The sequence below is a fragment of the Vulpes vulpes genome, chromosome 4, assembly GCF_048418805.1.
Source record: "Vulpes vulpes isolate BD-2025 chromosome 4, VulVul3, whole genome shotgun sequence".
In the NCBI taxonomy this organism is placed as follows: Eukaryota; Metazoa; Chordata; class Mammalia; order Carnivora; family Canidae; genus Vulpes; species Vulpes vulpes.
Window position 1 is genome coordinate 48,898,952 of NC_132783.1, and position 13,993 is coordinate 48,912,944.

Sequence of the window (13,993 nt, forward strand, 5' to 3'; positions counted from 1 at the left end):
TCCATTTTAGATTCTAACTAATCATTTTAGATAATTATATTGAATTATTCATGCTCATTTTATTGTACTGTGTTCTAAAAAGTAGTTAAGAGAAACTGTTGCTTATTCATAACTATATACAGGTAAACTCTTCATTTTTTTCTATTTATTAAAATGTTCAGAATTTTCTAAAATTCTCTGGAGGCTCAGATACTTCTGAAACTCATACTCTATCAATTTTAGAGAATCTGTGGATATTTAAGTCTTATGTAACAATTGGCCTCCAAAACTACTCTTCAATTGATCTTATTGGAGTTTTTTTCAAATATGGTACAACATGTCCCATATTATTCTGATGGAGATAGAAAAAAGTGTGGCCATCTAGGATATTTTACTATAATTTCAATGTTTTATAAAGAAAAAACATAATACCAGAAGTATAAAGTGTAGTTTTTTGGTGCTGAATTAAAAAATTGATTTTGGCTGAGATCATGTTGGAGGTCACTGGCTAAGTTTCTTTTGGTATATTAGATAGGAGGAAGCATTAACTGAATATCAGGTTAACTAGTCTACAAAGTGAAGTCATAACTGGAGTATTAGCAATTTCTTTATTTGAAAAACCTAATTATTAGTTGTTGTGGAGCTTGGACATTGTCTTCAATATTTCTAAGCATTTTTACATATGGTGATGGCATTAATGATTTTCCTTACTTCCAATTAAATTACAGAATAGCTAATTTAGATAAAAATCAAAACCTTGAGAATAGCAATTTAGAATAGCAATGAAAAATCATTTCTATGGCTATTTACTGAAAATTTGAATTAAAAAAAAACTTTAGGTCATCTATCTAGCATTTGTATGTTGATTTGGACATTGGCCAGCATCCACATTTAAGCTCTTACTTTGGAGTAGGATGAATATGAAGAGAAATATTTTTAGGGTAAAGAAGTTATTTCTCTATTCCCCAAAGATACAGAAAACAGAGTAATAAAAAAGGTATGTTCTTCCATCATGTGACCAAGGAGCTGTGCAATTCAGACACAAGGGGTAGACCTATTTCTACCTAGAGCCACCACACGAGGGCGCTGGCGCCGATCACTTTTCAGCGGAATCCTGAGAAAACAAGCTTTAGATTTCCTTTATGTATAAGCGGCACTTTAAATAAAATACTGATATTGACTTAAATAAGAAGTGAACATTTTCTCATAAGAATATTTTTTGACAGAATTAAGTTGTGATATTTTATATCCAATAGGAAGTCACTAGATTAATTATCCTTGAATGTTCCTAGATTATAAAATTTCGCTCAGAACTTCCATTGCCCATTGAATAGCCTTCCATTTTATCATGAGGCTTTCCTCTTATTATCCTGAGACTTTGATTTAAAAAAAATACACATTTTTAAAAGATATTTATTTATTTATTCACAAGAGACAGAGAGAGAGAGAGAGAGAGAGAGAGAGAGAGATACAAAGGGAGAAGCAGCCTGCTTGTGGGAAATCGGATGTGGGACTAGAGTCCAGGACCCCAGGATCACCACCTGACCCAAAGGTAGATGCCTAACCACTGAACCATCCAGGTGCCCCTCTCTATTTCTTTTTCTTTTTCTTTCTTTCTTTTCTTTCTTTCATTTCTTTTCTTCTTTCTTTCTTTCTTTCTTTCTTTCTTTCTTTCTTTCTTTCTTTCTTTCTTTCTTTCTTTTTCTTTTTTTTTTTAGAGACAGAGAGTGTTGTGGGGGCAGGAGGAGAGGGAGGGGAGCAGAAGGAGAGAGAGAGAGAATCTAAACAGGTGCCATGCCCAGGTGGGAGCCCAACACAGGGTTCCATCTCATGATCCTGAGATCATGACCTGAGCTGAAATCAGAAGTCAGAGGCTTAACTGACTGAGTCACCCAGGAACCCCGACTATATGACATTTTTGAAACCAAATGTCATCTTCCACTCCACCTTAAAACTAATTTCCCTGAGTCTACTGTTTCTTCAAATATCTAGCCTCAAATCTCTGTTAGGATGTTTGAACATTCCCTCTCTTTCTACAGCTAAGCCAGCTTTAGTAAGTATGTGCATGTATTTTCCATTTCACTTGATTTCACCATAACAAATCTTGTTAATTTCATGACATTCAATCATTCCACAAGTAATAACTCAATAACCATCCGCATGCCAGATCCTGTTTTAGGTCCTGAGGAAAGAGCAATAAACAAAAACCCTGTCCCTGATTTGCTTACATTATGATAGAAGGAGAAAGACAATCACAAGAAAGTAAATTATATAGTGTAAGGTGACATGTGCTATGAAAAAGAACTGTGCCGTGTAAAGGGACATGGGACACGTTGGGGGAAGGAGTCCCCCAAATAGGATAGGCCTCACTGACCCTGGAATTCCACCTCATAGTTCCTTTTAATGCTTTGCTTTAGATAGAACCTTGCTTATCACCCTTGATCCAAGCAATCCCCAAATACTGCGGTTTTTCTCAGAAAATCAGTATGCTTTCCTTTTCATTTCAACTGCTTTATGGCTTGTTTAACTTGTTTACTTCTTTATGCTTAGATCATTACAAAGCCTCCTAACTTGACTCTGCACCTCTCTGGCAGGTCAGATGCTTCTCAGAGTGTTTTGAGGCAGCCATGTGATAAGACAACAGAATGTGTGTGGAAGTGAGGAGTGCTACTTCTACATCTCGTACTTTAAAAACTCCCACCATTCTCTATGTTCTCCCACGACTTCATCTGCCACCCAGATACAGAAGACTACGGGAGGACTCCAGAGCTCAGGATGTGACTCACCGGGTAGAAGGAACCTGGGTCCTAACGCCCCATGGAAGATGACCCTCTCGTTGCCTTTGAACTTGATGCGAATGAAAAATGATCTATTATGCTAAGCCACAGAACCTTTTGGGAGAGGGGGTATATTTTTACAACAGGTAATATTATATACCCTAGTCAATATAGCCTCCTTCTATCTTCATATATCGCTGAGACACCCCATTAAAATTATCTTTTTTTTTCAGTACTCCTTTGAACGGTCACTCAGCTATTTATTCATACTTATGTCACATCTGCAACTGTGGTTAAATCCAACTCTCTGTCTTCCTATCACTGAGCAGAAGCTGCTGAGAACAGTTGAAAAAAATTGCAATTGTACAGATCAGGGCATGGTGAGGTCATGGCCTCTACCCTCAGCAGAGCCCTCAGGGCTGTACACCAGCTCAACTGTGTTGCTCTAGGCAACTAGTTCATTCTTTATTCTTTGAAAGTCTCTGATGCTAGATACTCACCAGTGCTTTACTTTCTCCATTTTATGGAAAGCAGAATCCAACAGAGCTCTTACTGAACATCCTGCTATTGAACATAGAAATTTACTTGCATTCACGCTTATCCTTTTGCCCTTCCATGCAGTTACAATAAAATATGTACCCTTTCTCCTTTTGAAAACAAATCATGTCCTGGATCTCATTCCTTATCACATTTTGAATACTCCACTTGGTGCTGTACTCTCAACATGGACTCTCAACAAGGAACTACCAGTTCCTTCCTGTTGCATTTAACTATGCTCAAGTCTCTCCTGGCTTAGAGACAGATACCCTTACTGAATCCCATTCTGTCCTTTTTTTCTCCTCTTTTTCACCACCCCGTTCCTTGGGAGAATAGTATATAAGCCCTTCCTACTTATTCTTCCATCAACTACAGTCTGGCTTCAGTCTCCATCATTCTCCTCCACGCTGTTCTTGCCAAGATCTGGAAGACCTTCACGTGGCTGATTGTAATGGGCACTTTTATTCTGGAAGTGCAGTTGACAATACTGACCCCTCTCTATTGAAATAGTCTTCCCTTGACTTCTGAGACTACTTGCTCCTCAAGGTTTCTTTCTCATTCTCTTTTAGTTGGAGTACTTTTCTGTCCTTTGATCAAGTGTTGATCTTTCTCAAGGTTCTGGACTCAGATCTTATATCTGCTAAATGGATCCCTCACTCCTTGGATGATTTTATTACCTCTCATGATATCACTTACACTAAAAACTTCACAAAAGACTCCAAACCCAAACCCAGACCCAGACCCCATTCCCGACAAAACTGTCCCTAGAAACTTCTCACCCCCTTCTTCCTCTGCTGCTAATATCAGAGACTAGGACTCAGATTGCCACACAAGCTTCCTAACCGGTCTACCTTTCTCAGGTCTTGTCCTATTCCAAAGCTTTCTCCTAGGTCAGCTAGAATGATTCTTTAAAATAAGAATATGGGCAGGTCACTACTTCACTCTAAACTCTTCAGTGGGTACCTAGTGATGCCTGGAACTTTATTCCTTAAAAATATAAATTCTTTAACGTGGTTTATGGAGCATTTTGAGGACTGCTTTTTTACTTCTTCATTATATTCTCTTGATATTCTCTGTTCCAAGTTCTGACTTGGTGTGACTTCCTTCTCTCAATTCCTAAACCAAATCTTGCCCTCTGGCTTCAGGTCTTTGCATATGCTGCATGTGCACCAACCCTCAGCCCTATTTCTTTGGCCTGGCTGATAATTATACCTCAGGTCTATAGCTTGGAATCCTGGCTAGGGAGCTTTTCCTATTCTCGCTCTAGGTTGCAAATCACTTTGCATTTCCATTACTATAGCACTTATCACAATTTATTGTCATTGCCTGTTAAATTGTCTGCCTTTCCCAGTAGACTGTAAACACTATCATATTACTAATATTCACAGCTGTTCCAAAATGGAATAGACTATAAAAGGGACGGCATTCAAACATTAGGTAGGTGGTTGGATTTGATTTTTATAGTTTTGTCATCTTATGTTCTTACTGCTCTTCATGGGCCATATGTTGCAACCAAATTATTTGATTTTTCTCAAATGTGCTCTCTGCTTTCTTCTTCTGTGAGTTGGACCATATCTTTCCCTTTGCCTAAAAATGTTTTTTCCCCTATTCTATGTCTTTGGAAATTATACTGCTTGTTAAATCTAGTTCCTACACTGTCTTTTCTACAAAGACACTTTATCACCCAGTGAGAAAAGGTCTTATCTTTCTCTGAATTCTCAAAACACTATGGACTTTTTAAAGTACTTATCATATATCATTTAAAATCACTGTATTTCAATATAAGGTTACCTGGAAGAGTACCATCTCTCTGTTCAATTCCTATAATATATTGTATAACTTTTATGGAACACATCATGCTTTGCTTTATGCTGAAATTATGCATATATAGGACATGTCTCTTCCATAATAGTTTTGAGTTCTTGCATGTTAAATGTTTGCAATGCCTAGCATCTTGACATGTGTATATATTTATATGTACTCTCAAAATGTAATTGCTGAACGCATCAAGCAACTGGTTCTTCCACCTTATCTTCTGTTTCCATAGGACCTTCTCTTTCAAGCCTGGCCCAAAATGTGTCCATTATATTTTCGCATTTCATCTTTGCACATAGCTTTTGCAGTCCACATTCATGTTTATAATTGTCAAAGTCCTACCTCCTTGGCTCAAATATTGCTCTCTGTGAAGGTTGCCTTAGTACTTCCTTCCAGGGAAGAGTCTTAGCTAAGGTGCTTGGCCATTGATTGGCGGACCATAAAAATACCACGAAGAAAATGAGATCATAGAGTGACTTGACTTGAGAAGTAATTTAGTAAGATCACCTAGTAAGATTTTAAGGAAGGATGTGTGCTGGAAAAGAGTGAAGCCTGTAATGTTTTCCCACAGAAGCTGAGATGTGTTTAAACTTGTCTACTAGCAGTAAGGCTGGAAGAAAGGGGGGCAGGTAGAGCACTATGTGAAGTGACTCAGTAGGGCTTTATTTCCCAAATGTTTCCATGAGAAGGCTGCTAAGAAAGAAGGGAGGAAGACAGCAAGGTCACTGACTTCATTGGCAGAGAAAAAGAACACAGGAGGACCAGCTGGTTTGCGGTCTTTGAGCAGTGTCTGCTGCAGATGCTAATCTGGTGCAGTATTAGAATCTGTTTATGTTTTTCTAAGCGACTATGATGCATGCATCATTTATATTCATCTTTTATGAATATTTCATTGACCACTTGTAGTTTTTATATCAAAAAAATATAGTCAGCTAGTGAGTGCAAACTGATTTTTATGGATTCCCATTGCGTGCAAAGGCTCTTGCAGCAGTTCAGAACTAGAAAAGGGCCTTTTACCTTCCATTTCTCTTTGATGTCAGGAGCATCCTGTTGTGGTGGAAAGGGCATGAGTTTCTGAGTGAGAGAGATGTTGGTTTGAACTCCGTTTTGGTCACTTACTATTTGTGTGACCTTGGCCAAATGACTTAATTTTCTAGAGACTTAAATTTGGTTTTGTTTTTAAACTGATTTTTTACAGAGATATTATGGGAATCAAGTGGAACATGTAGATGGCACCTAGCACTGTGCCCGGCATATTGTCAGAATGCCCTCCCTCTGCATGGTTGTTATATTTAAGAGAACATAAATATTGGCTTGTAAAAAACAAGAGTTGAAGCAGAAATTGGCAACTTACATCTTCAGATGAGAATGGGTTTAAGTCCCTACATTTGAAACATTTCTAGCTGAGGATATGTGCCATATATTTTATGAAGTGCAATTCATAGACATGTGACTCTGCAAACTACCTTGCAGTTCTCATATTGTGTAGATATTCAAATAAGACATGTACACATTTGGGTGCTATCTCTTTTATAGGAAAAGAAAGATGAATTGTTTCTATGTGAATATGTGACTCATGGCTTATACTTTCAAAGTGAGAATCTGGGGCAACAGTAAATTGCAAGGGATTATGGTCTCAAGCAATTTAAAAAGTAGATTTTTATCAAAGTTTTTCTAATTTCATAAAGGTACATGCTACCTATTTCTTGTTTTGTATTTGATATATGACCTTTTTTTTCCTTAGAATTGGGAAATCATCTTTGACCTTCTAAAAGTGAACCATTATCATGACCTCAGTGTTGAGAGACGGTTAAAACTGATGGGCAACATCCAGAACAAAATCTAAGTAGTCTTTTTGATGGCCTGCTTTGTGAGATCTAACCTCTTAAACTCTCAGAAGATAAGATTGGTGACAATTAGTATTTCAGACCTACATTTTGATTCTCTTATAGTACTTTTAGATGGGTTAGCAAATGCTTTCTGAACTCTCAAGTTGACATAGACTCAGAACTAAAAGCACACAGCAATTATAGGAACCAAATACATTAGTTCCACAGGTTTTTTACTTGACTTGTAGCTCCAAGTATACTGACTTTCACATAGCAGGTGTTTTTAATGACTGGGCTAATTTTGGTTTGTTCCTTTTATAAGATAAGTCCACGTTTAAAATATTTTTTGAGGGGCACTTCCATGTCTCAGTGATTGAACATCTGCCTTCGGCTCAAGTTGTGATCCCAGGGTCCTGGGATCGAGTTCCACATCAGGCTCCCTGCAGGGAGCCTACTTCTATCTCTGCCTATGTCTCTGCCTCTCTCTGTGTCTCTCATGAATAAATTAATAAATAAAATATTTTAAAAAAGAAAAGTAAAACTTTTTTTGGTCTTTTTATTCAGTATGTCTGCTCCATGGTCGTTTTAGTAAGCCTACTGCAAGGGGACTCTGCTTTAGCTCATTCTCTGCTTTAAGGACTTTGGAGATATTGGGTGTATTTCAAGCCCAGTTATATGATCTGAGTCACCATCACCGTATCACAGGATGGTTTGGTTAATTCTAAGTAGTCACTGTGTAGGAAATGTGTTAAACTTCACGTGAGAAACTGGGATAAGGCTTGTTCTGCAGACTTTCAAAGAGCTAATAGAAGGCAACTATCCACACAATACAAAGAATAAGGAAGGAAGAATACTCAAATAGGCAATTAAAATTGTTAACTGCTCTGATGGACTGCCTCAGAACACTTCGGAGTCGAGGTTGTGGTGTTATCTCTGTCTGAACGTGTTACCCAGAGGGTGAGGGAAACCAGAACTGGAAGTGAGATATATACGAAGAGATGAGAGGGGAGCTGCTCCCAATGCGTCACCGCCGCCAAGCAGCAACCTCCCACAGCCTGAAAAAACCCCCTTTGGAATCTGGGGAGCACAGTTTTAAGTCATGGACTTTAGATAATCCCTTCCCCGCTCTATTAAGAATTCCTCACTTAGACTTCTAATGAAGGAAAATAAGTAATTCTCAATTCTGTGATTTCTTCTCCTTAACCCCCCAGTTTATGAAAAAAGAAGAAGAAAGCAAAAAAATTTTCTGACTTTAGCACTTTTTGGGAAGGTTATTCTGCCTTTCTAGCATCTGAAATTGAAAAATCAATCCTATTTGGTTTCCTTTTTCTCTTGTACAGTTTAGAGCCAGTTAATTTTCAGGTTCTCTTTATTTTCCCTTCAAAATGCATCTGCTGTGCCTGTATTTTTTTTTTCTTCCTTTTTTGGGCTACCACAGAAGTTCAGATCATGCCTGAAGTATTGTACAAGCCTTTTTTTTTTTTTTTTTTGTACAAGCCTTTTAATTGGCCTCTTTTCCATTCCATTCTATGAATTACTACCAGCTTGATTTGTTTAAACCACCCTTTTAAGGGCATGTTTTCCCTTCTGTAATAATCTTCAGTGGCTCCCCCTTGCTCATGGTGGAGGTCTCCATGCATTCTATGTTTGTGAGCCTCTGCGAACACCAGCCCAGCTTCCATCTCTCACTGATGTTTTGAGGCATTTAAAATGAAGGCATGGCCAGCAACTGGCACTCCTGCCACTCTTCATAACACTCAAAATGAAAAAAAAAAACACTCAAAATGGTGGCAAATTTTTAGGTCTAAGGGAGGGTGGGAGAGTGCAGCACTTCAGATCTCAAGTTTGATTTACATCTGGCTTTATAATCAATCTGCTGGACGTAGTAACAGGCATTTCCCTTTGCTCCAACCACCCCAATGGTTTTTGGTGTCTTACAGCATCCTATAAAGCCTTAGAAGTTGGGCCTTCCCCAGCTCTCTCTCTCACCCCTCATTCTGATCCAGCCACATGGATCTTCCTGCTGTTCTTCAAACATGCCCAGCACACTCCCATCTCACAGCCCTGGTACTAGCTGTTTTCAAAGCCTGGAATGTTCTTTCCTCAAGCAACATGGCAAACTCCTTCCTTCTTTTTAAGACTTTAGCCAAATGTCAACTCATCAGTAAGGCCACTCATGGGTGGCTTATTTAAAATAGCAAATGCCTTCTCTTACTCTAGCCTTCCCACTCCTCCTTTTGGTTTTTCTCTACAGCACTTATCAGCTAATAGATTACATGCCTCACTTATTCATCCCATTCACTGTCTGTCGCCTTCAATGGACTGTAAACTCCATGAGGGCAGGAAGTCTCATTTACTGTGTATCCCCAGCAACTAGAATAGTTGTGTACATAGCAAGACCTCGGTGAACATATGTTGAATACATGAATGAATGACCTGGATATAGTGCAATCTCTTGAGCCCAGCCTAAAGGCTTTCCTCAGTCTCACCTGAGCTTTACTATCTGCTACTTCCTGACATGAAACCCATATTCCAGACATTGTGGGCTACTGCTCCTGTGACCATTCTTTCCCAACCCTCGTGCCTTTGGTTGCACTGTACCCTTCCCTTGGAAACCCTTTTGCATTCCTCTGACCTTTCCATATTCTCTGTGATTAGGCTAAATTTCCCCTTATTCTGTGAAACCATTCTATGCCAGGCAAACTTCTTCTTCTCTACTCATAGAATATTTTCTCCATCAACTAACTTGACAATGGAATACATTCTGCATCATGATATAATTTATATTCTTGTCTTGTAAGGTTATTTAAACTATGGATTAGTATTTAACTTTTCAAATGTTTCTATTTTGTTTCTCCAACTTTGGGAGCTTTCTGAGGAAAGACCCGGTATAAATGAATAGAACTGCTCATGGACAGCATTCCAGACTAGGAGCTCACTTCACCACCCTGAGACATGAGGGAGTCAATACCTCAGCACCCTGGGACCACTATTTGCTCAGGAGTGTGCCTTGGTGTGCCAGGTAGGAAATCTCTGTCCTAGGGTGCCATGCTCATAGTAGGTGCTCACAAAGTCTTAGTCAATGGACTGATTGATCTTGTGTCATTGTTCTATTCTTAATAATCTCTTTGCAGAAGTGAGGCTGCAAGTCTCTATTACATTTATATCTTGCTACATTGCTTATTTTTTATTTGTATTTTTAATATGTTCATTTGCAAGTAAGCACATTAAGTACAGTAAGAAGTACTATTCATTAAAAAAGATTATATGTGAATGAGAGTTCTGTATTTGATATCTAATGTCAATTATGTCAATTAGATATATGACATGGCTATAATCCATCTAGGAACTCATGTCCAAAACTTTCCTTAACAATGCTTATGGAAGTACTTGAACATATTAGGAATTCAGTAACTCTTTCTAGTATAATAAAATCAAATGAAATGAACTTAATATGTGATGCCTCTGATTTCAACTTAATTTTAGTGTATTTGTATTTTTAAAAATGTATCTTCTAGCTAACTTCTATAAACAGATATTAATAGAGGTCTAGCATTAATTTGAAAGTTAATTTTAGTGTAATTTTGGAGAGGAATTAAATATTAAATTTTAAGTGTGAAGTATATAGAGGTATCCCTCACTCCAGGAATTGACTGAACCTGAAAAATTTGGGTAATTTAAATTTTTGCAAATTGAATCTTATTTGTTACGTATCAGAGAAACTAATTCTCAAAGGCCCCCATCATGAATCTTTTGTGTAGTGAATAAACAAGCTGTAATTTGTTTTTTAGTAGTGATGTCCAATTGTTAAAAATTAAAAATAGGGATCCCTGGGTGGCGCAGCGGTTTAGCGCCTGCCTTTGGCCCAGGGCGCGATCCTGGAGGCCCGGGATCGAATCCCACATCGGGCTCCCGGTGCATGGAGCCTGCTTCTCCCTCTGCCTATGTTTCTGCCTCTCTCTCTCTCTCTCTGTGTGTGACTATCATAAATATTAAAAAAAATAAAAATATCCAAGATGTAGGCTACTTAATTCCTAAACATGTTTAGTAGCACCAACTTAAAAATTAGATATAACATTTTTTAAAATTCAAGTGTGCTTTCTCACATTTCAAATCTTTTGGCAGGCAAAATATTTATTAAAAGCACTGTTTCTCATTCAACTCTAGTTCTGATGTTGTATCATTTTTTGATTTTGTGACATATGTTTCTCCTTCTAAAGCAGCTGTTATGAAAGCTTAATTAGTTTTTAATTAATGAGAATTAATGTCATCCTGAAAATTGTGTGAATTTTCTGTGTCATTGCAGATAGCGTGAGACTTTTGAAATATGCTGCCAATTTTGAGGTGGGAACCTATAGGGTTTCTTCAAAGGGAAACGAGGCCCTCATTCCTCACAAAGGCTAGACAGCCATGCCTACAGCAAAAGACAGGTAATAATGTGTCCAAATAGCACAACTATTTTGTTTCCTCCACTATGAAGAAATTCTAGGAAATGTGCAAAATTAGTTAAAAGGTGACACTTGGTCCTAAATTGTATGTGATAACAAGTCAAGGAAGAGCTTTTAGATAACGAAAAAAAATTCTAAAATTTGAACAATTTTTGCTTTGCTACTAAGATTAAATAGAAACGAAACAAATGAGGACGATTGAATCAAGGGAAATTTGGACAATTCAGGCAAGAAAACAAGTGACCTCTCCCTTAGTCTGTTTCTACCCCATGATAAGGTGAGTCATTATGTGGTATAATTGTTCTGTGCCTCTGTGGATGCTCTACAAATGGAGCAAAACCATGAAGTTTCTACTCTTCTGGAAGTGTGTGTGGGTTGGAGGCTGTTGTCTTGGTTGGGAATCATATAAAACCCTACTACATATTCATCAGGCTCAAAGGTCACATTGTATCCTGTGTCTTATATGACAGGAAAGGTGGCTAGGGAATCTTAATTGCAATATAAGTAAAAGTTTATAAAAAAAGTTGAAAAGTAGCCTAAATAAGATTCACTGTGTAATCCCTTTGGACCAAATTTAAACACTGAGGAGTCTATCACAAGTGATTAGACCTGCAGGGATAGAAAATGAGTTACTGTGGTGTGTATCATCTTGGACATCTGAGATATCCAAGATATCATGGACATCTGAGGGTAGGAGTCAGTCTCTGACTGGTAATCAGGTATTGATAAGGAGGAGCAGTTAGTTAATAGTTTGTCTGTAGTTTACGGTAATTTTCACATTTCTGAAAAGTTGGCCTCATGGTTTGGCATCTTGGGAAACCTCCACGTCTTCTTTGTGGAGGTGATCTGAATCTAAGCAGATAGATTCTATGAGCCCATGAGAACTACCAGGATGGATTGCGCCAGTTGGTTGGAATGGCCAAAGCCAACGAGGACTGCACTGGCTGAGAGTGACTCATCCTGCCTCCTCAGGATGGAGGCAGGCAGATCAGAGGAAGCCGATCTCAAATCTGTGAGATGGGCTTTGTATGTTGCATGTTGATGTGGGACAAGGAAAGAGCTGGGCATTATAACATATCCAGACCCATTTTTAAACATATATATTCATCTGCACCATGTGCAATTGCTTAGCACAGTGGCTTTCACATAAGAGATTTTGAGCAGACACTAATAGAATAAAATAATAAATAAATAATAGAACTAAATCTATCAAATGTAAGAAACACTATTTCTTGATTTCTCAATGCTAGGTAAGTAGTTTCCACCCAAGGGAGCTTATATGCTACTTCCTTGTTGAAATGATAACTATGGCCATATTTGTTAGCCATTTATTAATATCTGATCACAAAGATTGGAAATAGAATTTGTTTTTAGAAATAAAAACATTCTTGAAGGAAGTTAATTTTTAGTGAGACCATTGTATTTTATCAGTTATAATGAAATGTATATATAAGCAATGTTTACCATTACAAAAGTTCTTAGCTCTGCCCTATTTACTATACTCATAATCCAGAATGTGTTTCTCCACTCCAAATTTCTGATTATAAAATATTAATAATTTGTTATGCAGTTGTGTGGCTGGAAGGTATTATGTAGGATAAGTGGATCTTCTCATCCTTTTTTTTTTCCTTTTTAATTGATGAAGCAAAGTACCATTCAGCAAAGACTATTTTTTAAAGTATTTATTCAGTTGACAACCAATCCCAAATTAAAGGAGATGAAAAATAACATAATTATGAAAACAACAGATTGCCTGGGTGTAGCTTGATATGTATGAACGAAGACAGGAAGTCTTACAATTTTTTAATATATGATTGAACCAAAACCTGTGGATAAGTTCTGATGTGGTTGGAAGTGACAACCAGTTCTCTTAATGATTCACCAAAGGAAAAAACTCAACAACTGAGCATAAGAAAATTACATGGATATAAGCTATCTGTCTGGTTTTGAAATGGCAAGGTGGGTATAAGTGGTGTGAATCAGGTCAACAGTGGGCTAAGGGAAGTAGCCCCGGAAAGCCCAGGATCTGGCCTGAATCTGAGGTGTTCACTTTCCCATGAAAGGAGCAGGTGATTCAGGTGCTCTACTTGACCACAGACAGAAGGGAGATTTGCAGCCTAGGCTTGGGGAGAGGACTAGGTGGAGGCACTGTCCCTGAGCCATCTCTGCATTTACAACCCATGAGGACCAGCGGGTATGACTGAAGTGTGGTGGAGTTAAATCATAATAATTATAGGGATGCCTGGGTGGCTCAGCGGTTGAGCGTCTGCCTTTGGCTCAGAGCCTGATCCTGGGGTCCTGCGATTGAGTCCTGCATTGGGCTCTCTGTGAGGAGCCTGCTTCTCCCTCTGCCTGTGTCTCTGCCTCTCGTTCTGTGTCCCTCATGAATAAATAAATAAAATCTTTTAAAAAATCATAATAATTATAAAGACCCAGTCCTAAGTCTTAGATTGTCAAACATTTGGGCAAGTCACAGCTTCTCAGCATCTTATATTCCCTTACTTGCAAAACTGTAGAGAGTCTAGATCTGTACAGTTCCTCATAGTTGCAACATTTAAAGAAAAATCACTTTTAATAGAATTTTAGAGCAGCAAAGATTTTAATCTAA

The 13,993-nt window shown here is 38.1% G+C and overlaps 1 protein-coding gene across 2 annotated transcripts in view; it reads right to left on the reverse strand.

Annotated features, from left to right (window-relative positions):
- GRID2 (glutamate ionotropic receptor delta type subunit 2) overlaps positions 1-13,993 on the reverse strand; it is a 1,472,825-nt gene that overhangs the window by 21,744 nt on the left and 1,437,088 nt on the right. The window lies entirely within an intron of this gene.